General features: G+C 38.2%; 1 protein-coding gene across 4 annotated transcripts in view; it reads left to right on the top strand.

The window, feature by feature from the left end:
- The window catches only part of Cecr2 (CECR2 histone acetyl-lysine reader), a 146,865-nt gene that overhangs the window by 45,788 nt on the left and 76,448 nt on the right, over positions 1-24,629 (top strand). The window lies entirely within an intron of this gene.

The following is a 24,629-nucleotide window of genomic DNA, read 5'->3' as shown; positions in this document are numbered from 1 at the left end:
AATTATCTCTAACCCTCTTCCACCTCCACCCCCAGCATATACCCGAGTGCTCCTCTCCCTCAGTGTGATTGATTATCTTTCCCCTCCTGGTAGCTTTCTCTCTGAGCGAGGCTGCTGTGTCAGATTTTAATATTTGGGGAACAATGAGTTCCACCCTGAACCTAAATTATACTTTGTGCATCCTTACTTGTTCTCAACAACCAGGCAAGGGGCCGGGATTGTGACTCAGCGGTAGAGCACCTGTCTGGCATGTGCAAGGCCCTGGGTTTGATCCTCAGCACTGCATAACATACATACATACATACATACATACATAAATTTAAAAAAAAACAACAAAGATATTGTGTCCAACTACAACTTAAAAAAAAAAAAAATCCAGGCAAAGCTTCTTGGAAAATAACCAGAGGGAAGAAGAGAAAGTTGCACTATCCGTGTGCATTGTAGTCACAGTCTTTGGACTTTAAGAAAAAGCTTACTGCCAGGCTCTCAGATGACCCTGGAAACAATTATTATGTCTTCATAAGTCATAATAGTTATAGTCAATCATTGCCTGCTATTTGTTTAATTATTTAGCATAATTATAGCAGTACAGGCCATTAAATATATGCCATTTTAACTGTTGGTTTTATTTGAGCATTAAAATAACCTTTTGTGAATTGTTTCGGTACTTTGTTGTGCACACTGATTAAGGGCTCACAAGTTAAAATGAACCCTGGTGAGCTTGACAGTATTTGTGATTTTAAAACATTGATCATTGCTCTGATCATCTGTACACATTTTGCTAGCTTTCTGAACACTGCATCTGGGTTTTCTTTGTTTTGTTTTTTGAGCTGGGGTAAAAGAAACTGAAACTTGAATGTCTCTATAATCAGGCAAATAATGTTGCTTATTTCTTTTAGTTCTTACAAATAACTCTGGTGTAATTGGGATAAATTTTTTTCTTTTTTTCACAGACCAGAAGATTGAAGCTTAATTAATTGAATTTTTCTCTTCTGGTCTTGGATATTTGGCTTTGAGCAACTTAGATGAAGACAGTATTATGTGCATTTCAAGATTGTTGAGACGATTACAAATACCATATATGTAAAGTATCAATCATAGTGCCCGACACAAAAATTGTACAGGCGTGTGTCCTGTCTCAGTAAATTTATGATCTAGCACATCCTCCAAAACATTTTACCTTTTGCTTAAATTTCTTCATCTCTACAGGTTTCTATTTGGAACCACAGCATGAAATCATTTGTATATATGTTGTGAATAACTGACATTAGTACTTTGCTTTTGTATGCTATTGTTTAGCTTGAATTCAATAATATAAAATGTGAGGATAAACTATTACATTTTGAATGGTGTCATCAGAACACTACTAAAGATTTAAAACAAACTCTAAACCCAAACCAGTAATTCTTAACTGATACTTATTTTAACTTTGATTACATTGTTTTGTATTTTACAGCACTCCTCTCCTCCCCAGGAGTATCTATTTACAAAGTTACCCTCAAAGTATCCTCAAAGTATACCCTCAAAGTATAAATCAGTTTGTTTAAAGTGTATGATTCAGGGGTGAACCCAGCTACTCCATGTAACTATAAAGCTCTAATGAAAAAAAAATGTGTACAATTCAGTGGTGTTAGTGTACTAACACTAACACCACTGAATTGTTTGGTTGAAGAAGTGTGTCACCATTACCACAACAAACTTTGACACATTTTTACCAACCATAAAAGAAACCCCAAACATTTTACCAGTCATGTTACACAGACCCACACATGGAGTCTTCTGGAAACCACTTATCTATTTTTAGTCTATGGATTTCTCTTCTTAGTCATTTCCTGTAAATGGAATCATACAAAATGTGGTCCTTTGCTGCCTTTCACTTTATAGAATAATAGTTTTGAATGTCCATTCATGTTGCAGCAGGCATTATTACTTCATGTGTTTTTTTGCCAAATATATTCCACTGTGTAGATAAACCACATTTTGTTATCCATTCATTAGTTGATGGACAGTTGAATTGTTTCTACTTTGAGATTATTACACCTAATGAGACTATGAATATTCCTATACCATTTTTTTTTTTTTTTTGTGGGGACATAGGTTTTCATTTTTCTTAAATGGATCTGTATATAGGATTGAATTTCTGGGTCATATGGCAAACTCTGTTTAACCCTTGGAGGAATGACCAGACTTTTCCCAAGTTTTACATTCCCACAAACAGGGTAATGATTCCAAAATCTCCACAAGTTGGCCAACTTTTAAAAAATCATAATCATGAGCCTTTTCATATTAGCCTTAATGACAGTGGGCTACTTTAGTTATGTTCTTCGATGTGGCACACACTGTGTTTTTCATTGCAATTTTTCTGATTGCCTATGCTTCACTGACTTAAGTAGAATCCTTGGCAAACCGGGGGGTTAAATCTTTGAATTCACATTACTTGCTGGTTTGAGTCAATATGTGTGTGAAGGTCCAGTGTCGCTGTGTGTCAAAAAATATCTTGGGGAAATTCTCCCTGCCCCCTTTCATGCCTCCCATTTGGTACTGGGAATCAAACTATCACTGGCTAACTCCTAGCCCTAAAACCACTGCTCATATGTTCTTGTCTCTATAATAGTACATAGAAGTTAGAGGAGTGCTGTTAGTATACCACCCAGCTTGGGGAAAATTTAAGCATAGAACCAATGAAAGTATTTTAAACTTTGTTAGTAATATATGTCAACTAAAATAATGTGTTTGTTTGGTCAAAGTTAAAACAAACTGTTACTAAGTGTTAGAGTGACAGCCTCCCCCCCACAATGCATTATTGTTGTATCCAAATACTATTGAATGCTTTTTCAATAATGGTATTGCCCCCAAAGGGTTGACAAATTGAGTTGGTGAAATGATCTTGCTATTAACATTGATTTGTGGCCCTTTGAAGGACTGCAGTACATAAACTGTATGTGTGTTACTGAAATTTCATGGTTTGGGACCAACTGGTAGAAAAATCTAAGTCTCCATAGAACAGTGGTAATGAAAAATAGGTTGAGAAATACTTTCAAACTGAGGTCATTAGAGATCATTTAATAAGAACTCTGTTCTCCAGTTTTTAAGTAACATTTCATTAAATAAATGAGTGCTAATATGTTAGAGTCTGTAAACAAGTCTGGATGGTGCCTGGCACAATGCCAGAGGGAGTGGTTTGTAAAGTAACAAAAGCGAGCCATTAAGTGTGGAGATTCCTGATTGGTTGACTGCTGTATCTAGTTTATGCTAATTAAGATAAGCTGTGCAAAATGTATAAATACCTCTGTTATCCTACAATAAACGGCTTCCATTCCTGCTGCATCAACATACACAAGTCATTCCTCACCCCCCGGTTATTTTGCCCAGCCAGCCGGGCTGCGGCACTAATAGGCCAAGCACCCTACTTCAAGTAGGGAAAAATAAAATGAAAAGGCTCTTTGCTTCTCATGGGAGAAGTCTCATGAACAGCCAAAAATGATTTTTTAAATTTTTTAAAATTTTTTTAAAATTTTTTTTTAAAGAGAGAGTGAGAGAGAGAGAGAGAATTTTTTAATATTCATTTTTTAGTTATCGGCGGACACAACATCTTTGTTTGTATGTGGTGCTGAGAATCGAACCCGGGCCGCACGCATGCCAGGCGAGCGCGCTACCACTTGAGCCACATCCCCAGCCCGATTTTTTTTTAAATATTTATTTTTTAGTTTAGGTAGGCACAATATCTGTATTTTATATTTATGTGGTGCTGAGGATAGAACCCAGTGCCTCACGCATGCTAGGTGAGCGCGCTCTACCTCTGAGCCACAACCCAGCCTCCCCAAAGATGATTTGATTATTGCTTTTTTAAGAGGAGGGAGAGTATGTTCAAAGTGAGTGAGAGTACAGGGTAGGGGCCATATGTCTGCTTAAGATAGACTGGGAAGGATCCTTGAGTGCTGTATCACACTAGTCAATCCATCCTTCGAGGCAGCTGTAGTACAATTTAGTTATTTTTTTAACTTGAGTGTTTTAAAACTGCTAGCTTATTTGTTTGGAGTGCAACTCCTGAAGCCTTGTTCTGATGGAAGTAGCCTAAGTCTCATACTTCGGGACACATTGCCACAAACAAAGGCAATAGAAAATTTTTAGGGTTGGGCATTACTCTGATTTTGCTTTGTGAACATCAACCCACTAGGGTAAATTTACCTCAACCTTGGATTAGGGAAATTGCACCAAGTTGGCACTGTTTAGTTTCCTGACTTTTTGTTTTGTAGTACTTGAATTGAACCCAGGGGCATTCTATCATGGAGGTAGGTTCTGGCGTCTTTTTACTTTTTTCTTTGGAGATGGGATCTCACTAAATGGCCCAGGCTGCTTCAAATGGGGCGATCCTCCTGCTTTAGCCTCATGAGTTGCAGGGACTACAGGCTTGTGCTGCCATGCCCCCCCCCCCCCCCCCATGGGTCTCCCTATGTTCTAAGATGGCCTTCAGCAAATGCTGGGCTCAATTGATCCTCCTGTTTCAGCCTCCTGAGTAGCTTGTTCATATTCTGCTTATTTATATTTTATTCAGCAATTTCTAAGGTAGCCATTTGGGGCAATGACTCACTTTTAGAATAAAGGCAGTGTGAGTCCTGTTTTTTTGTTTTTTTGTTTTTTTGTTTTTTTTTTTGGTACCAGAGGTGCTTAACCACTAATCTACATTACCAGCCTCTTTTTATATCTTATTAGAGACAGGGTCTCACTGAGTTGCTGAGGCTGGCATTGAATTTGCAATCCTCCTGACTCAGCCTCGGAGTTGCTGGGATTACAGCCACTGTGCCCAGCCTTCTTAACTGGCCAGAGTGTTGTAAAATCCTAGGTGTCACAGGTAAAAGGATAGTGTCAGGTCAGTAGAGCTTGTGGAGGAGAGTACCAGCATTATCTGGGACTTACAGAAAGGCCCTTGAGCTGGGTGCATGTAATCTCAGTGGCTCAGGAGGCCCAGGAAAGAGTATTGCGAGTTTAAAGCCAGTCTCAGCAAGTTAGCAAGGCGCCAAGCAACGCTGTGAGACCCTGTCTCTAAATAAAATACAAAATAGGGCTGGGGATGTGGCTCAGTGGTTGAGTGCCCCTGAGTTCCCTAGTACTCAAAAAAAGAGAAAGGACCATGAATGTAAAACTTGGACTGAACAATTTGTATAGGCTAACTTACCAGTTACTAGTTGTGATATCAGAATTCACCTGCAGAGCCAGACAGGTAACCTAATGAGGAGATGGACCCTAAGTGCAGTTAGAGAACTGGAGGGTCCACCTTTAGTTTAAAAGGGAAGAGCCATAAGCCCAGCTGAATCATGTTACCAGTTGCACAATCTGTTATGCATCAGATAAAACTTTGACTAATTGATCCAGTGAATCTTTTCAAATTGAGATTCTGTAAGAGTCAGACTTGCAGCAATAAGATTGGAAAGCAACGTAGGGTTTGGAGACAGAGTTGCAATTGCAAGACCATACTTTTGTGAATTGTTGATTAGAATAAAATTTGTCTCAAAGTTATATTCATGTTGCTGAGCCTCTTCTTTCATCTCTCATTTTCAGAAGCCCCAGGACCTCTTTAAAGCTGGAGTATACTTACAAGGAAAGTGTCTAATGAATTAGCAAATGAAGTTGTTAATGAGATACACTTTATTTATTTATTTTTTAGTTTAATAAAACTATGGACAGGCCATAAATATGTTTTTCTTAGAATAAACTGTTTAGGTATTTTACCCTAAAGAAAAATTGAACTGGGCTGGAGTTGTGACTCGGTAGAGCGATTGCATGGCACGTGTGAGGCCCTGGGTTTGATCCTCAGCATCACATTAAAAAAAATAAAATAAAGGTATTATGTCCAATTATAACTAAAAAATAAATATTTAAAAAGAAAAGAAAAATTGATATTCATGTGTAGAATTGTCAAACTCAATCTAGTTAGATAATTGTAAGCGTACGCTTACAAGTATGTCTCTTTTGTGTTAATGAACTCTTTGGGTAAAGTGATTGTGCAAAACTGTGTGCACCACTACCAGTTCTGACAACCTTTTCTCGGGCAGTGATGTTTCATGCCCATTTCTGAAATGCCTCTGCATTTGACAGAGTTTGTCATCAGTGCATTTCCCCTAGACAGGGAGGTCCTGTTGGACCCATGTATCAGTCCTTCTCTAGGAAGAGGGTGTATAAATAGCTGGTGCACACACTCTACATAAAGGAAAGGAGAAGAAGTGAAGTGTCAGCCTGAGATGTGAAAGTCTTTTATTTTGTTTGAGTTTAATTGGTGTTTTCCTTAAATTGAATAAGCCTTGCGCTCTTGTGCTTTTGGGTCCTTGTTCTGTATCAGCAGTTATCTATCACATGTGGGCTGGAGCTAGAGAAGGAGTTTATTTCTTGTCATCCCCAAACGAAGTAACACAAGAACAGTGCTTTCTTTAAAAAAAAAAAAAATTGTTTTTAAGTTGTTGATGGACCTTCGAACCCAGTGCTTCACACACTAGGCAAGTGCTCTACCACTGAGCCACAACCCCCGTCCCCCACCCGCCCCTAGCAGTGCTTTCTTGAGCTTGGACTTGAGGCTAGAGGATGTTTTATTATAGGTGGAAATATCCTCCCTAAAATCCAAGTGACTGGGGAGGAACTAAATTGTCAGGTCTCTGGTTACACTCTAAAGGCTTCAATTCCTAGATATTATGGGATTTTGTGGTGTTTGCTTTTGGGTTTTCTGATTGACTCTGGTGAACTGTTTGTGTTACAAGGTGCTCCTGCCATTCTGCCTTACTCTGTCTCTCCCTTCCCCCTTTGCCTCCTAAATTAGATACATTCCCCCTCTGCTCCCAGACGTCTCCATCTCTTGGTCCTCTGACAGAGCAATCATTTATCAAGTTGTTTCACGCGTTGTCGGGAGGGGGGCCCAGGGGACTTGAGTTTGTTTCGTCCCTTTGTTGGAGCACCACAGGATCGTCCAGCTTAGTCTCCAGCCAACTGCTGAGAGTTGCTGGACTCCAGGAGCAAATGTTAAAGGGACCGCCTTTCATCTACTTCAACTTTTATTTTAAATTGCAGCTTGTTGGGATGCTAATCACCCTGTACTCGTGCACATATACTCTTTTGCTATGTATGCAGTTACATGAGATTTCTTTTTCATTACAAGTTTTTTTCCCCAGTACTCAGTCATCAAGAATCTGGAAATAGATATATTCATTCATTTATTCATTCACTCATTCTCTCCCTTCTCATTCCTTGTGCTTTCTGTTTTTTCCTTCATTACTATCCTGTCTCTTCTCCAAGTGGTAAATTATTATGGATATTAGAAAATAGGAGTTTCTTTTCTGAGACATCTTTTTGAAATACATTTCAGATTATAAGGTATCCCTTCTCTTGATGTCGTGCTCATTATGATCAATAAAAATATCTAAGTAGTATAGAGACTTTAAAAAGATTTTAAATTTAGTCAAGTACAAAAGTGAATATTAATGCTTTTATCTGGAGTTATGCAAGTTTTCTAGAGTATCTAAACCTAAGGACATGTAGTGTGAAAAATGTTAACCAGTATTCATTGACCATGAATTTGAAAGATGAATGCTGCTTACTGTAATTTTAATAGTTTAAAAGAACAAAGTCTGTGTTGCAGAGTAATTGGAATGAGGTTGAAGTGTTAATGAGGTTTCCCCCTATGATTTTGAACTATTTTCCCACAATATTTTATTATGAAAACCAGTTGAAAGGATTGTACATTATATTTTGAGCTTTAAAAAGGTATGAGGTGGGGCTGGGGTGTCTATTGGTGGTTAGAACACTTGTGTAGCATGCCCAATACTCTGAATTTGATCCCCAGCACCACCTTAAAGAAAACAAAAGTGTTTCTTCACAAACCGAGTAAAACATATAGTAGTGGTAAAGTTATGTTTGGAAATAAAGCAACAACCAAAATGCCCCAGATGACATGTGTTGCAAACAATACAGATTCTGAAACGAGCCTGTTTTAACATGGGTATCTAGTATTTATTGTAGACAAGCTGAGCCCCGAATCTAAAGTTGCTTTACCACCGAACTACATTCCCAGCCCTTTGTACTTATTATTTTAAATAGGTATTAGGAATCATTAAGTTTAGTAAGGGGGATATATTTCCTCTTCATAAACTGTTTTAGGCTGAAAATAATTTAACCATTTTGATCAGGCTTATCCACTAATAAGTAGTTTAATGTCCTGAGTGTTTTGGTTTTTATGTATGAAGTTTCTTAGAACAGATTACTGATACCCCACTCCTGTACTGGGGACTGAACCCAGGGTCCAGTACACGACAGGCAAGCACTCTAACAGGAGCCACGTGTGGCCTCCTCCCCAATTATTTTGAGGGGTTCTGGTTAAGTTGCCCATTCTGACCCCAAACGTGCCGTCGCTCAGCCTCCAGAGTGCTAGGATTACAGGTGCATGCCACCATACCCAGCTAAATTACTGGCTTTTAATATCAAAATGAACCCAAAGTCTTTCTCCATAAGATATATCCTTATTAGGGGCTGAGTTGTGGCTCAGCAGAAAAGCCCTCACCTAGCACATGCAGGGTGCTGGGTTCGATCCTCATCACCACATAAAAATAAGTAAAATAAAGGTATTGTATCCAACTACAACTAAAAAATATATATAAAAAGTATATCCTTGGGCTGGGATTGTGTCTCAGCGGTAGAGCACTTGCCTAGCACAGGCGAGACCTGGGTTCAATCCCCAGCACCACATAAAAATAAAGGCATTGTGTTGTGTTCATCTACAACTAAAAAATAAATATTTTTTAAAAAGTATATCCTTATTAGTGGGATGATGTTAAGCTATAAAACTTAAATGCATTAATTCCTACTTAATTTTCACAGTATAACATAATAAAAGTGTATATTGCCAAGAAAAAAAATTTTTATATTAAAAACACTGATTCAAATATCACTAATACTTAACTGTACTTCATATTCAGAGTATGAAAGCAAGGAGACCTTGTCAGTTCTGAAAGTTTAGTGTATACTTCTAGGTACCTTTTCTAGCAATGAATAAGCATAAAAATCCTTTTGGAGCCTAAATATGAGACATTGTCTGTTTTCTTCATAGTATAGAGCAAGAGCTGCCACATTTTTGGGTAGAGAGAGTGGGATGTTGAATACTTGAGGCTTTATGTGTCAATTTCTGTTGCAGTTATTCAACTTTTCTGCATGAATGGGCAAGCTGTGTTTCAATAAAACTATATTTTTTTTAAAAAGAGAGGAGAGAGAGAGAGAGAATTTTTTAATATTTATTTTTTAGTTTTTCAGCAGGCACAACATCTTTGTTTGTATGTGGTGCTGAGGATCGAACCCGGGCCGCACGCATGCCAGGCGAGCGTGCTACCACTTGAGCCACATCCCCAGCCCCAATAAAACTATATTTATGACAGGTGCCTGTAATCCCAGTGGCTCCAGGGGCTGAGGCAGGAGGATTGTGAGGTCAAAGTTGTACAACTTAGCAACTCAGTGAGACTGTGTCTTTAAATAAAATACAAAAAAAGGGCTAGAGGTGTGGCCTGGTGGCTAAGCACCCCTGGGTTCAATCCCCAGTACCAAACAAACAAAAAACTACCTAAATTTATTTATTGACCCATTCTAAGGTGTAAGAAACAAAATTCAGACAATGGGTAAATAAGAGATTTCAGAGAAATCCCAAGCAAATGACAAAGAGTTAATGTTCTAATATATAAATATCCCAGCTGAACACTGGGCAAAGGATATGAACAAGCAAGTAGTAGAACAACAGATCCTAAAGAAAAAGGGCAAAAAAAATACTGCTTATTTGATTGGCAACAGTTATGAAGCATTAATCTTGGTGGAAGAGAAAAGGGTGCTCTTATATGCTGCTAATGGAAAATGTTATAGATAATGCTTGCTAAAAAACTTATTAAAACAAATGCATAAACATATGTACTCTTTACTCTAGTAGTGCTACTCCTGGAATTTTAACTCATAGATTCAAAACAAGTAGTAGTCAGGGACATAGAGCAACAAGGAAGGTCATTGCAGTGTGGTCCTAGCTGGCATGCAATGGAAAATAAAATGAAAGCCCTCCAGGAGGGGAGTGGACAAATTCTATAATGTTATTTGCACACTATAAAATATTATAGGGCCTTTTTAAAAAGTGAAATTAAGGGTGCAGCTCAGTAAGAGAACTTGTGCACAGTGTGTGAGGTTCTGGGTGTGAGGCTCCATCCTCAGCCCGTGGGCTCCCCCAACCCTAATAAAATTGGGCCATATTACTTAACTTTGGTTTGCACAAGATAGTGAGAAAAGCAGTATGCAGAAGCATAGGTAATATTACTCTCTTTTAAAAAAGCCTACCCTGTGGTGGGGATATGGCTTAGGAATTGAACACTTACCTAACATGCATGAGGTGCCCTGGGTTCAATCCTCAGTACTTCAAGTAATGGAAGGGAGGCTTCTATGTTAATGAATATGGTTCCATATATATATGTTTAAATTACATGTGTTTAATTGAGAAAAGAAAGGATACAGACTCATTTGTTAGTGTGGGGAGTTACTGATGTATGGGGTAAAAGAAAGAAAACAAATGTATACACATAACTCTATAATACAAATGTGTGCTTGTATTATCTCTGTTCATTCACAGCATTTTTTTTAAAAAAACAACACTGGGAATTGAACGCAGGTGCACTTAATTACCAAGCCACTTTTCAGCCCTTTAAATTTTTTTTTTTTTTAATTTTTTAAAATTTTTGAGACAGGGTCTTGTTAAGTTGCTGAGACTGGCTTTGAATTTAAGACCCTCCTGCCTCAGTCTCCCAGGTTGCTGGGATTACAGGTTTGTGTGGCCTCAGCATTTTTTTTTTTTTGAAAAGAAAAACTAATATGAAGTTATAAAAGTCTACCAACATTTCAGAGGGCTTCTTAGCCTCCTGCTGGATACCATAAAATATGCTTGCCTTTACATTTCAACTCTGATTACTTGTCCTTTGTTATTGTTGACTGAAAAATTGGGGTGAAGTCTTTCTTCATTTGTTTGGCATAAAATTTTTAAGGAGAAGGCTGGAAGTGCCTTAGAGAAATGCTGACACTATTTAGGTCATACAGCTGTCAGAATTAAAATACAATTTGAGTCTGTGTCTGCACACCAAACAGACCCTTGTCTGCTGACACTCTAAGGCTTCTTGGGTGATCTTACCTGGCCCTGTGCAAAATATGGCTTTCCATGTGAAGAAACGAGAGGGAAGTTTATGTAGCAAACCAAAAGGAGGAAAAGTAAGGAAATTTTGGTTTTAGTAGTCTTTCAACAGATATATTAGGAATAGAAATTGGATCCCCACCCCACCCCCCCATAACTACCCCACACCACTCTCAACATGACAATCATGTCTGGCACAATTATTTAGTGACAGTATATAAAGAAATTAGTACCTTATGTCTCTGATAATTTTATTTCTAATTTTATGGTTATTCAGAGTATCTTCAGAGTTTATTAATGTATTTTAAAGGTATGTATTGAGGTAACAAGTCCTGGTTGTGATTAGGCATCTGGATGGATGATAAGGCTTTTTCTGCTAGCAGAAGGGGATGAATGTGAAGGAAGGCATAAGTTTGATGGTGTGCTTAGTTGATCATTTATAAATCTTACAAATAGAGCCACTTAATTTTATTTCAGTGTAGTAAATAATATTTGTACTATAATATGTCAATTTTAAAGTGATCATTACAATTTAAATAGAATAATGCACCATTAAAAATCTCTGGGGAACCAGGCATGGTCAAATTGTGAGTTCAAAGCCAGCTTCAACAACAGCGAGACACTAAGCAACTCAGTGAGACCCTGTCTCTAAATAAAATATAAAATAGGGTTAGGGATGTGGCTCAGTGGTCGAGTGCCTCTGACTGAGTTCAATCCCTGGTACTGCCCCACCCACCAAATCTCTGGGGAGATTCATCAAGGATTGAATGGTTTCCCTGTGTTTTATTCTATGACAAACCTACCCACCCACTGCCAGTCTGCCCATCAGCTCATTTTGTTTCTTTCCTTCCTTCCTTTTCATTTCTTCCCTTCCCTTCTGATATTTCTTTCCAGAGGATAAGTTAGCTGGAAGTCTCAGTCCTGAATCTATGTTATTCTTTTAGTTTTAATATATTATTAATTTCTATGTTGAAGAATTTTACATGGAAACGAGATGAAGTTTACATGATTAAATAATTGGCCAAAGTCCTTTATGAAGCAACTACTTTACAAACGTAAGATTGATATAGTTCACCTTCAAGTAAAAATTTCATCGGAAATAAAGTTCTCTAAGGAGCTCATACCAGGCTAGTGCTGTCTTTCTTAAAAGGAATGTATTTGGATTCTTGGAATTTCTCTGTAAAAGGGGGATGTTACCCTTGTTTTCAGTAAACCATTTCCTCTTATAATTAAACTCTCACCAGAACTCTCATCAGAAGCTAATGGAATTGTTAAAGCCTGTGCCTATTTTGAATTCAGAGATGTAAGGATGGGGAGGGGCAGTTAGAAAAAGAACCCCAAAATAGAGAATGTTAAACTAGAAGAGGTTTCTTTTCCCTCCCTCCCTCCCTCCCTCTCCCTCCCTGTCCCCTCTTCAGTTTTAGGGTTTGTTTCCCCTTAATGCTTTTTGCCTTGGTGCTCATGTGATCCAAGCTTATTAAAAATGCAAATCACTGGGCCTCCTCTGAGTTTTATTATTATTTGCGATACTGGGAATTGAACTCTGGGTTGCTCTACCACTCTATATTCCCAGCCCTTTGTACTTATTATTTTTTTTAAATTTTGAGACAGAATAATTCTAAGTTGCCAAGGCTGGCCTTGAACTAGTGATCCTCTTGTCTGAGCCTCACTGACATTATGGGCATGCATTATTGCATCTGGCTGCCCTCAACTCTCGTTGTTCTTTATTTTGAGACAGGGTCTCATAAATTGCACATGCTGGCCTCAAACTGGTGATCTTCTTGCCTCAGCCTCCAAGTCACTAGGATTGTAGGTGTATGCCACATCACCTGAATTACTTTTGAGATATTTTGATCCAGCAGAATACTTGTCAGTTTGCATTTTCAATAAACATCCCTATGGGCGATGATTCAAGTCCTTAGATGATACATTGAGAAATAATTTCTCTTAAACATTGCTAAACTTAATGTGTTTATTTTTTATTATGAGCGCTTTTTTGGGAAGGGGTGGGGGTTTACTGGGAATTGAACTCAGGGGAACTCTACCACTGAGCCACATCCCAGCTCTATTTTTTTTTAAAAAAATTTTATTACTTATTGATGGACCTTTATTTATTTATATGTGGTGCTGAGAATCGAACCCAGTGCCTCACACGCTAGGCAAGCACTCTACCACTGAGCCACAACCCCAGCCCCCCAGCCCTATTTTATGTTTTGTTTAGAGAAAGGGTCTCACTGAATTGCTTAGTGCGTCACCATTGCTGAGGCTGACCTTGAACTCAGGATCCTCCTGCCTCAGCCTTGCAAGCCTCTGGGATTACAGGTGTGAGATGAATTGTATGATGCAGTCTTGGACCAGAACACAACTGTGAACTAGAGAGGCAGTGACAATAGTAACTAACGTCATCACTGCAATAGTAGTGCTGAAATCCGCCTTTCTTGTAACCTTTTTAGTGTTCTTCCAGGATATTAACAAATCCGGTTTTGCCTCTCATTTAAATTTTTTTGTTCATAGCATTTTTTTTATTGCATATATGAGGGGAAACACTAAATTGGTATCTTGCTGTTTTAAATGGAATCCCCACCCCCTTAAATACTCATGATGAGTAGCAGTAATTTTTTTCACCTCATTTCTTTTTTGTGTGCACGGGAGGCAACCCAGGTCTTACGCGTGTGATACTTAGGAGCTACATTCTTTGCCTTTATTTCTTGGTCTCTATTCCTTTGTGTTTTTCTGTTGAGTATTGGGATTTTTTTTTTCATTTTGAGTTTAAAGAACTTTTATGAAGAAGACAACTTTGTACCTTGTGTTTTACAAATTGGTATTTGCCCTTACATTTTATTTATGGATTTTAGCAGGCCTCTCGAGTTTTGTTGGGATAGGGTTTTTCTTTTTCTTCTTCTTCTTCCTCCTTTCTTTTTTTTTTTTTTGGTCAGTGAACTTTCATTTTATTTAACTTTCATTTTATTTATATATGCGGTGCTGAGACTTGAACCCAGTGCCTTACACATGCTAGGCAAGCACTCTACCACTGAGCCACGACCCCAGCCCCAGGATAGAGTTCTTAAGAAAGACCTTTTTGATTTAAGTGTCTTCCATTTTTAGGGATTTGTTCTTTCATTTTTGTGGTGCTAAGAATTGAATCCAGGGCCTTGTGCATGGGAATTATGTAAGTACATAGCACGTCTGCTCCATTGGTCTGTTATTAGGCCAGCACTATCCTAATTGAATTATAACTTCATATAAGTGTTTTATATCATGTGATATTCACTTGATAGTATTTGCATGTCATATTTTCATTTGTGGAATTCATAGACAGCATGTTTACAAATTATTAGATAATATTAGCAATTCATATTTCTGTAGAATCATTCAAGGTTTTGCTAGTGACTGGGTTCGTAGTTGGTAATGTGATTTGCTGGTATTTTGGTCACGTTTTGTATTTTTAACTTCATCTTGGAAAAAAACCCTTTCTCCTCACTTCTTTAATTGAACTCCATTTAATTGTTGTTTGTTGCTACAGTACATAATCCTTTGTATTGTCTGCCTCTGAGCTTCTCTGTTCCCTTTATCTTGCTTTCTTAAACAAGCAACTCACTTTGGGACTCTGTTAATTCTTTTATCTATAGTATATTTGGTGAAAAAAGGCAGATAGAAAGGTGGGTGATCTAGTTAGAACTGGTGTGCTTTTAGGTAAATTTTACATGTTTAATTTAACCACTTGGTAATGTTGCTGGGGATTGTTTTCCTGTTAAAATTCTTTCTAGGCCTGGGTTGGTGGTGCATACCTGCAATCCCAATGTTTTGGGAGGCTGAGGTAGGACGATGGCAGGTTTGAGGCCAGTCTGGGCAACTTACTAGTGAGACCCTGTCTCAAAATGAAAAAATATAAAGGGTCAGGGATGCAGTTCAGTGGTAGAGCACTTCTGGGTTCAGTCTCCAGTATAGGAAGGGAAAAAAAATTTGCCATAACTTGTAACTGTATTCGTGTATTATGTGATTTTTCATTCCTTAGAAGTTAAGCTTGAGCAGGACACAGTGTCACATACTTGTAATCTCAGCAACTCTGGAGGCTGAGGCAGGGAGGATCAAAAGTTTGAGATCAGATCCAGCAATTTAGTGAGACCCTGTCTCAAAATCCAAAAATAAATAAATAAATAAGGGGGTAGAAGATGACAGGGGACCCTTGGGGAGGAAACAACATGACCATGTCAAGTCCTAGTTGTTAACCCATTTCTAAATCTGAGCTGAAGAAGAAAGGGAGAAAGAGAGCTGAAGAGACTTCTGTGCAGCTCCTTTGACTCCTGCTTTGCAACTTTAGGGCTCTGAAGGAAGCAGTAAAGGACATTTTCTCAGCAGCATGACCCCACCCCTGCCTGTTCAGGGTACCTCTGTTGTCTCTGGAGTGACTACTATGCAGCTCCCTGCTCCTCCAAACCTCTTTCCTGGTTTGGCCTACTTCATCTTTTCATCTTTTGAAGTTGCCTAGCCAACCCCTGGAGCCATTTACAGGAGGCTCTTGGCTTGCAAACCGTGTACTGGAGGAAATGTATAGAGAGAAACAAAAGTCCAGACCAGAAAAAACATTGTGAAATCGGAGCCCTGCAGTCATATTATTAAGAAGCAGAATTTGATGATTGAAAGCAGGGTTGTTTGGAAAGTCACGTGTGTCTTTTTGATCCTCGAAAAGATTGGTTAGGCCCTTCAGGCCTCAAAACTACCTCCCAGGTACTTGCAAATAGATGCACACATATACTTTGCTGATACTTTCATGAGGACCAACAGGTGTCACCCCCATCACTCTTATAGTCTGTGGAGAGCAAAGTTGGTTCCACACTCTGGTCACTCTCCTTCAGGCCCATTGATTTCACAGCCTCCATGGTTAATTTCATACAGTTAAGTTTTGGCTGGCTAATTCAGAGAATGTTAATTCCTCAGCTGGCATCTGAAGTACCAGGTGATATATGAAAAAGCAACTATTTCAGATCAAATGCTGGTGAGTTCTTAAAAATAGCTTCGAACTATCACTGTCACTATCATAAATTTCCCACAGGGGAAGTTACATAAGATGAGAAGTACTAATAATGTCCTCTTCACCCCAAACTAAATTCTGCTTAAAACTAATCTTTGGAAGAACTAGTCAGGGAAAGCGAAGGCTTCGCCAGAATAGGGGGGCATTTTCTGTCTATAAACATCAAGGGTTAGTGAAACCTTCCAATAGGAGAGCACTTGAATTTATCTACTTACGTTAGAATAGTAGCAATAACTTTCCTAGCAAGGTGATATAGACCTTAACCCAGTGCTACACTAAAAATATTCCAGGAAACACCAAATATCCTTACTTAAGATTTAAAGAAAAAAAAAAGGTTTATTGTCAAAGTGATTTAATCTTTAACTTTTCATGTAGGTAAAATTTTACTTTTATCTCACTGTGCTACTCCAGTGTTAAGTACTTTAGAATATTAACAATTCAAATTTGATAATTATCCATATACCTCATTATAACTAAGTCTTAACTGTCCTATGTAAGGGAGGCATTATATTTTATGGTCTAAGATCTATGGTTTTCATTTCATTCCGAAGAATTAGATGACATACCAGTTTAATTGGTTTTAGAGCATTGCTGTATCACCATCATCAACATCACCGGAGAGTTTTAAAAAACCCCTCACTCCAGATCCAGAAGTAAAATCTGCAATTGAAGAAGTTCCCTGAGCTGCTAAAGATTACGTAAGAGTTGCCAGGAATGATTGCACACACCTATAGATCCAGCAATTTGGAAGGCAGGAGAATCACAAAGTTTAAGGACAGCCAGAGCAACTTAGAGAAACTCTGTCTCACAAAGATCTGGGGGGCTGGGGATGTGGCTCAAGCGGTAGCATGCTTGCCTGGCATGCGTGCGGCCCGGGTTCGATCCTCAGCACCACATACAAACAAAGATGTTGTGTCCGCCGGAAAAACTAAAAAAATAAATATTAAAAAAATTCTCTGTCTCTCTTTAAAAAAAAAAAAGATCTGGGGATTTGAAGTATGATCCCTAGTACAGCAAAAATTAAAATTATGCAAGAGTTACAGATATTATGCCTGGCTACTTCCTTTAGAGCTCTCCTCTTCCCTGAAGTTGGCTTTTTGGAGCTGATACTGGGGATTGAACCCAGAGGCATTTAAAAGCCCACTGAACCACTTCTCCAGTGCTTTTTATTTTTTGAAACAGGGCCTCAAGGTTTAGAGTTTTTGTAAATGGCTAAGGCTGGCCTCAAATTGTAATCCTGTTGCCTAACCCTCTCCAGTCACTTGGATTACAGGCTTATGTCACTATGCATGGCTAAATTGGCTTTGATTTAGTCATTAGAAATTTTCTTTTTCAAAACTTTCTTAAAATGTGTGTGATATTGGGAATTCAGCCTGGGGTGCTTTACCACTGAGATACACCCTCACACTCTTTTATTTTTACTTTTATTTTGAGACAGTCTCTTGTGTTGCTTTGCCAAGGTTGACCTTCAATTTGAGGTGCTCCTGTCTCAGCCTCTGAGTCCTGGGAGTACAGGTGAGCACCCTGCAGTCATTACAATTTCCTTTTTTTTTAAAACCCAAGAATGCTTTTATTTTTTATTTTGAGAAAGGATCTCACTAGTTGTTCAGGTTAGGTCCTCCTGCCTTAGTCTCCAAAGTTGCTGGGATTCCATGCATGGGTAACCACACCCAGCAGTCATTAGGACTTTAAAAGTTATAGGCAATTTTAGTGAGCATGCCAGGTTGATGTTCTCAAACCACCTTGTACATAATGTCCAATATATTAGCCACTAGTGGCTGAGTAAATTCACCTTGCTTAAAAAGAAATAAGGGCTGGGGGGTTGTGGCTCAGTGGTAGAGAGCTTGACTGGCACATGTGAAGCACTGGGTTCGATCCTCAGCACCACATAGAAACAAACAAATAAAATGTACTGTGTCCTTTTACAACTATAAAAATAAAAAATAATAAAAAGAAAAAGAAGTAAAATTTTGCTGGATGCTGTAGCATGTGCTTGTAGTTCCAGCTACTTTTAGGCTGAGGAAGGAGGATCAAATGGGGCCAGTTTGTGCAAACAGTAACCCTGTTTCTTAGAAAAGAAAAAGTAAAACTTAAAGATTAATTCCTAGTTATGCCACACTTTGTGCTTTCTGTAGCCCTGGATGGTTTGTGGTTACTGGATTGGACAGGGATAGTAGAGAATAATTATAGACTCATCATCAGACAATTGTATCTTAACACTTCAAGAACTTTCTGGGTAACTTGTAATTTTAAGGAGAGATTAATTTTAAGGAATGGATTTATGCCATTTTAAAGTAGTTTTCTTAGGGAAAGTACATATCTCTATTTTGACTGAAAATACCTTTAGCATAGTACTCAGCTCAAAAGATACAAGACTGAGATGGTGTAGACTGGGGATGTGGCTCAATGGAAAAAAAAAATCTTGATTGGATTGACTGTTTTGAGCAAATAACAGGCACACTAGTATGAAAAATCAAGGTGGATATTATACACTAGTTAATCTAGTTTTCAGTTTTGTTTCAGTTCTTATTAAGTTAGGTTCTTAAAAATGTAATTAATTTATTGTGTATGATGCATGCGTGGTAGGAAGTAATAGGATGGCAGGTTACTGGCATTAAACAATAGTAGGTTCTTCTATTTAGTAGCTTTGTGACCTTTGGTTTTTCCTGATGTATCTTCCTTTCACCTTTGTAAAGTATGGTTAATAATAAAAACACTCAGATCATAAGCATTATTGAGGTTTAGCGAAATAGTAGTAAAGCCCTAAACCACCACCTTGTACATGGTAGGTTTTCAGTAGGAGATAAGTAGCATTAATAATACGTTTGCTTTTTGAGACTTAAGTAGATTTAATCCTGTTTCGTTACCAGGGATTGAACCCAGGGCCACTTAACCACTGAGCCACATCCCCAGCCCTTTCTATATTTTATTTATAGGCAGAGTCTTGCTCAGTTGCTGTGAGCCTTGCTAAGATGCTGAGGCTGGCTCTGAACTCTTGATCCTCCTGCTTTAGCCTCCTGAGTTGCTGGGATCCTGGATGTGAGCCACTGCACCCAGCTGGTAGATCTAATCTTGATGTACTGCCCCCACCTGTCCTCTTCTCTTATCCTGCTTCTGTTTGGCAAACTTCAGGGGCTCTGGGTTCTTTATTATACTGTGAGTTGTCTTCTCTTGAACTCTATAGCACTTTATCATTCTCTCTACCCTGGTCTGCAAGATACTGCTTTTCTAATACTACTGTCAGTCCTTCTTTTTTTCTCAAGTACTTTTCTTATCTAACATGTAAACATTAATGTTTTCTTTTTATGCTGGGATAGTAAAACTCTGAATCTAGCCAATAAACCACCACGACAAATACGAGCTCCATCTCCCTTGTCTATACTACTTACTGGATACCCTCACCTGTTTATTTCTCCCACACTTAAGGGAAATTCTGACTCTTAAACCTATCCCTTCTGTCTCTATAACTTGCACTGTTATCCATCTAGTTAAAACAGAATCTTAGTACTCCCACACATCTAATTGAGAATTATTTGTTATTTCTTAATATTATGTCAACACCTTCTATCTTGTCTGGATTGTAGTAGTCTATTTTTTTGTGTGTGATGGTAACCACCCCAATCTAGATCCACCAGCTCTTAATGGTAACTTCATTTCAACTATTTCTGTACATAGATGCATCCTTGGTAGACATAGTTTCTTCCAGACAAGGACAGTGCTTCAGTCAATGCAAGGCAAGTGAACATGAATTAACTGCAGGAATTCTGAGAAACAGATCATTCTGCCTTTAAGAGATTAGATTAATAAAAATGAGATAAATAAAAACTTGCCTTCTGAATTTCCTCTGTTTTCTGACATACAATTTGAATAGTCTTAAGTTTTAAATATATGTGCAAATAATTTAGATTCCTTGGAGGAAAAGAGTGACATAATTTTTTTGACATTTAAAACCAATTTAAAATTAGTTACTAATGGGAAAAAGTCATACTGACTTGATTTCTTAAAGCATGTAAACAGTACAAAATCCTGTGTGGTAATCACCATTCAGTTGACTGAAATGAGGAGGACTAAGAGTATGGAATAGTTAAGGGGTGGGTGATAATCTATATTCAGGTTTTGGGAGCATTAAGTATGTTTATTAAACTTGGTTGCTGTGTCAGAGGTTGGATATAGTAAGCTGGAAAGAGAATTTCAGGAGATTTTTGAGTGTAGTGGACTCTAAAAACCACGAAAAAAGGATGCAGTCACTTAGAGGTTATTCATTACACTTTTTTTGTGCTGTGCTGAAAATTCAACCAGGGCCTCATGCATACTAGGCAAGTACTCAACCACAGAATATATCCCCAGCCCTACACCTAGTAATTTTTTAAAAAACACACTGTTTTTATGTGTGTTCTTCACTGATGGCAAGTTCAGTGAAAGCAGAAGTCCCTCATTTATGAAGCATAATAGGCACACAGATGGTTATTGAATATGTTTTGGAATATAGAAATCCACACACACCCCTTTTCATGACTGTATTGCAGAACATTATACTTATGTAGATCTTTTCATGCTGCCAATAAAAATATGTAAGCATTCTTATAAGTGATATGTAAATTTGACAAATTTTAAAAATGTCAAAATAGCTTACAAAGAGTTGGTTGCATTTATAAGAGTATTTCTTTTCTTAAAATTTGGCCACAACAGCATTAGCCACATTTTCCTCTATAATAGTTTACTTAGTGTGTACCAAAACACAAACAAAACAAACTAAGGCTACTAGGGCATCAAGAATTATGTTTTAGTTTTAGAAGCTTTTTCTTGATATGATTTATAGTTATGAAAAATTTCAGACAAAAAGTTTATCAATCTAAGGCATTTATTTTTCTGTGGTTTTTATTGGTACATTTTAATTACGCATATTAGTAAGATTCATTGTCACATATTTGTTCATGCACATAACAATATGGTCAATATTGTTCTCCTTAGCTGACATCTTTTTAAAGGAACCTTTTAGAGAGTACATGCTAAAACACCAGTGCCAGGTGTCAGGCTCATTCCCGTCTTGGCTCTGCCACTTACCACATTGTGCTATCACAAGTGCACCTCTTTTCCTTATCTGTAGGATCGGCCAATTGAGGTAATAAACATAGTTTAGCAGTGTCTGGCACATAGTAAGAGGTCAAAACAAGTCAGATAATATTATCATCAACTGAAGCACTAACTAGACTTTTGATATTTTTCACTGATATGTGAAGTACTTTATAATTAAAGGAATAGAAAGTTTATATTAAATTTATTTTCTAAGAAAAAGGCCCCTGAATAGTGCTGGCATTCTGGTCAACAAGCCATTGTCATGGAGTCTTGTGTGTGTTTTTGGTGGGAGCACTACTTAATTATGGAGAGAGGAATGTTGAACTCCTACATTTAATGTGAAATTTTGTAAAATCATCATTTTTCTCCTTTTCACGGACTCAGGAACTACACTCCCAACCCCTGAGTTTGTATTTTTAAAAGGAAGCTGTCTGGAGGCTGAGGTTGTAGCTCAGTGGCAAAGAGCTTGCCAAGCATGTGTAAGGCACTGGATTCAATCCTTAGCACCACATAAAAATAAAATAAAGGCATTCTGTCCATCTACAACTACCAGAAAGAAAAAAGGAAGCTGTCTGAGTAGACGGAAATCTTGATATTGCTGCAGGATTCAAGAAACAGTGTGAGTGGCTGTTAGTAATTTTGGTTAGAAGTATAGGTAATAGCCAGTGTCCAAGGTGATCCACAGTGACCCTAGACTACTGATGTTCATTCTTTGAGTACAGTTCCCTCTTGCACTTAATCATACTGGCTGATGTGACTTAAAGAAAAATGTGGAAGCGACAGTGTGTCGCTTCTGAGGCTACAGCCTAAAGGACATTGTGACTTGCTCCTTAGTCTCATGGATCTCATGCTGTGATGGATCACATGGTTTAAGGACACTCAGGCAACCCTTTAGAGACCCACATGAAGAGAAATTGACTCCAGCCAATTTCCTGCATCACTTGCCAATCAAGTGAGTGAGCTGACAGTGGACATCCTTGTCTCATTTAGTGCTTTAAATGACGGCACCTGTCTATAGTCTCACGAGAGACCCTAATCCAGTACTGCCTATGCCAACTTCTCTCAATTTCCTGATCTGGGGACCCTGTGAAAGATAGTAAATATTTGTTATTTTAAGCCACTCTGAGTTTTGTGGTAATGTATTAAACAGAAATAGGTATTAATGATTTGTTTTTACATATTTTTGAAAATACCAAATTTTAGGGCTGGGGTTGTGGCTCAAAGGTAGAGTGCTTACCTAGCATGCGTGAGGCACTGGGTTCAATCTTCAGCACCATATAAAAATAAAACAAAAAGATTGTGTCCACCTGTAACTAAAAAATAAACATTAAAAACATACCAAATTTTGAGAAAATTGTTACCTGAACCCCACTTTATCTATTTATTTTTTGACATGAAATATGAGAAATTTATTATTATTCATTCTTACTAAGCACCAGTTCAACCCTGCAGAAAATTTCATTCCTTGCCTGGCTCCCTCCCTGAATACTTTATCAAATCAAGAGCTTTTCAAGTAAATATGTGCTCTTTTCTCTCTTCTGTCTAAAATTTTCTGAAATAAATGTAAAGGATTGTATACATCTTACTGTAAAATGCTGCCCTGGATTCTGGATATGGTGGCTTTTCAGGCTTCCTTCACTGTTCAGGTTATGAAAGATTCTTATTCATGAACTGTTACAAAGCAAGTCCACCACTTGCTGCATGTATCATTCTGAAGGTCAAACACTTTCTCACAAAGTCTCAGTCCAGTCTCTTGTCTTAGTTGCTATAGGTAGGGCCTTATGACTTGCATCTTTCTATATTTTTTTGTGGCATCCTGGTGGCACCTGGGTTTGGACCCAGAGGAGCAGGACGTACTTAAAAGTGTGGTACTGGGGCTGGGGGTTGTGGCTCAGTGATATGCATGAGATACTGGGTTTGATCCTCAGCACCACATAAAAATAAAATAAATATATTGTGTTGACCTACAACTAAAAATACATTTATATATTTAAAGAAACAAGTGCAGTGCTACCAGTCTCCCACTTGATTCATTCATCTTTAATAAAGTAGGAACTGTAAATCTCTTTTTCCTTGTTGTTCATTGTTTTTTTAAGACTTGTCTTACTATGTTGTCTAGGCTGGCCTTGAACTCTGCATCTTCCTACCTCAACCTTCCAAGTAGCTGCAATGATAGACGTGAGACACCATGCCTGACTCCTTATATTATTACAGTTACCGAGTGTCTCCATGCCAAAAGTGTTCTTGTCTATTGATTTTTAGATGTTCCCACTGAAGTTTCTATCCCTAAATTGAGAAGAAAGTGAACCTGAACTCTGAGTTAAGAGTTCCTAATAGGATACTGTACAGCTCTTCTTGGGAGAGCATTTAAAAATATGTGGGTTTTGGTTACAACAGTGTACAGGGTAGATCTGGTGTTTTGAGAACCAGGGTTGCCAAATAGTTCTCCATGTTCTTTCTGCATACTACCACTGGGAGGGAAAAGGGTTCTCAAACTCTGCCATGCTTCTGGGCAACAACTATACTTTCTTTTCATCTCAACCGATCATAAATCTACCATCCATTCAGTTGACCTCAGAGAGCTATTTTGTTTGGCCCTTTATTCCTGTTTATGTCAGTCACTTTAAGATTCTTAGATCATCATTCATTTTTTTAGACTAGTGCTACTCAAAGTATGGCCCATGAACCACTGCTGGTTCCCTGTCCACAATGAGATAAGATGCTTTCACCAGAACATAAGCCAATCATGTTTAATTCAACTTTCATAGCATAGTGCATTGACTTATATCCTTCATAGATCCTGAAATGTTCATGGTGTCTTTTCTAAATTACCAGTAGCCATAATCAACACCCGCTCGCTGTTTCATTATTCTCTTTTGAATCCTTTCTAGACTTTGTCTCCCAAACTAGCTCTTTCCAGAGGACATTACTTACTTTATAGCCCTCTTGGTGGTGGCTCTTTCCTTTGCTATAGCACTTTTACCGCTAGGCCTGGAAGTAGGGTTGATGTCCCACTTGCTTCCCATTGCCACTTTTAAACTTTCCTTCCTTCCTTCCTTCCTTCCTTCCTTCCTTCCTTCCTTCCTTCCTCCCTCCCTTCCTCCCTCCCTCCCTCCCTCCCTCCCTCCCTCCCTATAATCCCTAAGGTTTGAAGTCATGCCAGCCTCTTTTTGTTATTACGGTTATTTGAAGATTTTTAGTTTATTATGTCATATACTCAGTGCTCAGTACTACTCCTGATTCAAATCTTAGTTATACAGTTAAAATTCTCCAGTCCAGTCCAGTCCAGTCTCATCTCCTTGCTTTCTTCTCTTCAGTGTAATTAAGCTAATTTAT

This window comes from Callospermophilus lateralis, chromosome 4 (assembly GCF_048772815.1).
Source record: "Callospermophilus lateralis isolate mCalLat2 chromosome 4, mCalLat2.hap1, whole genome shotgun sequence".
Lineage (NCBI taxonomy): Eukaryota > Metazoa > Chordata > Mammalia > Rodentia > Sciuridae > Callospermophilus > Callospermophilus lateralis.
The sequence above is the reverse complement of the archived record's forward strand: the minus strand, read 5'-3'. Positions and strand labels throughout refer to the sequence as shown.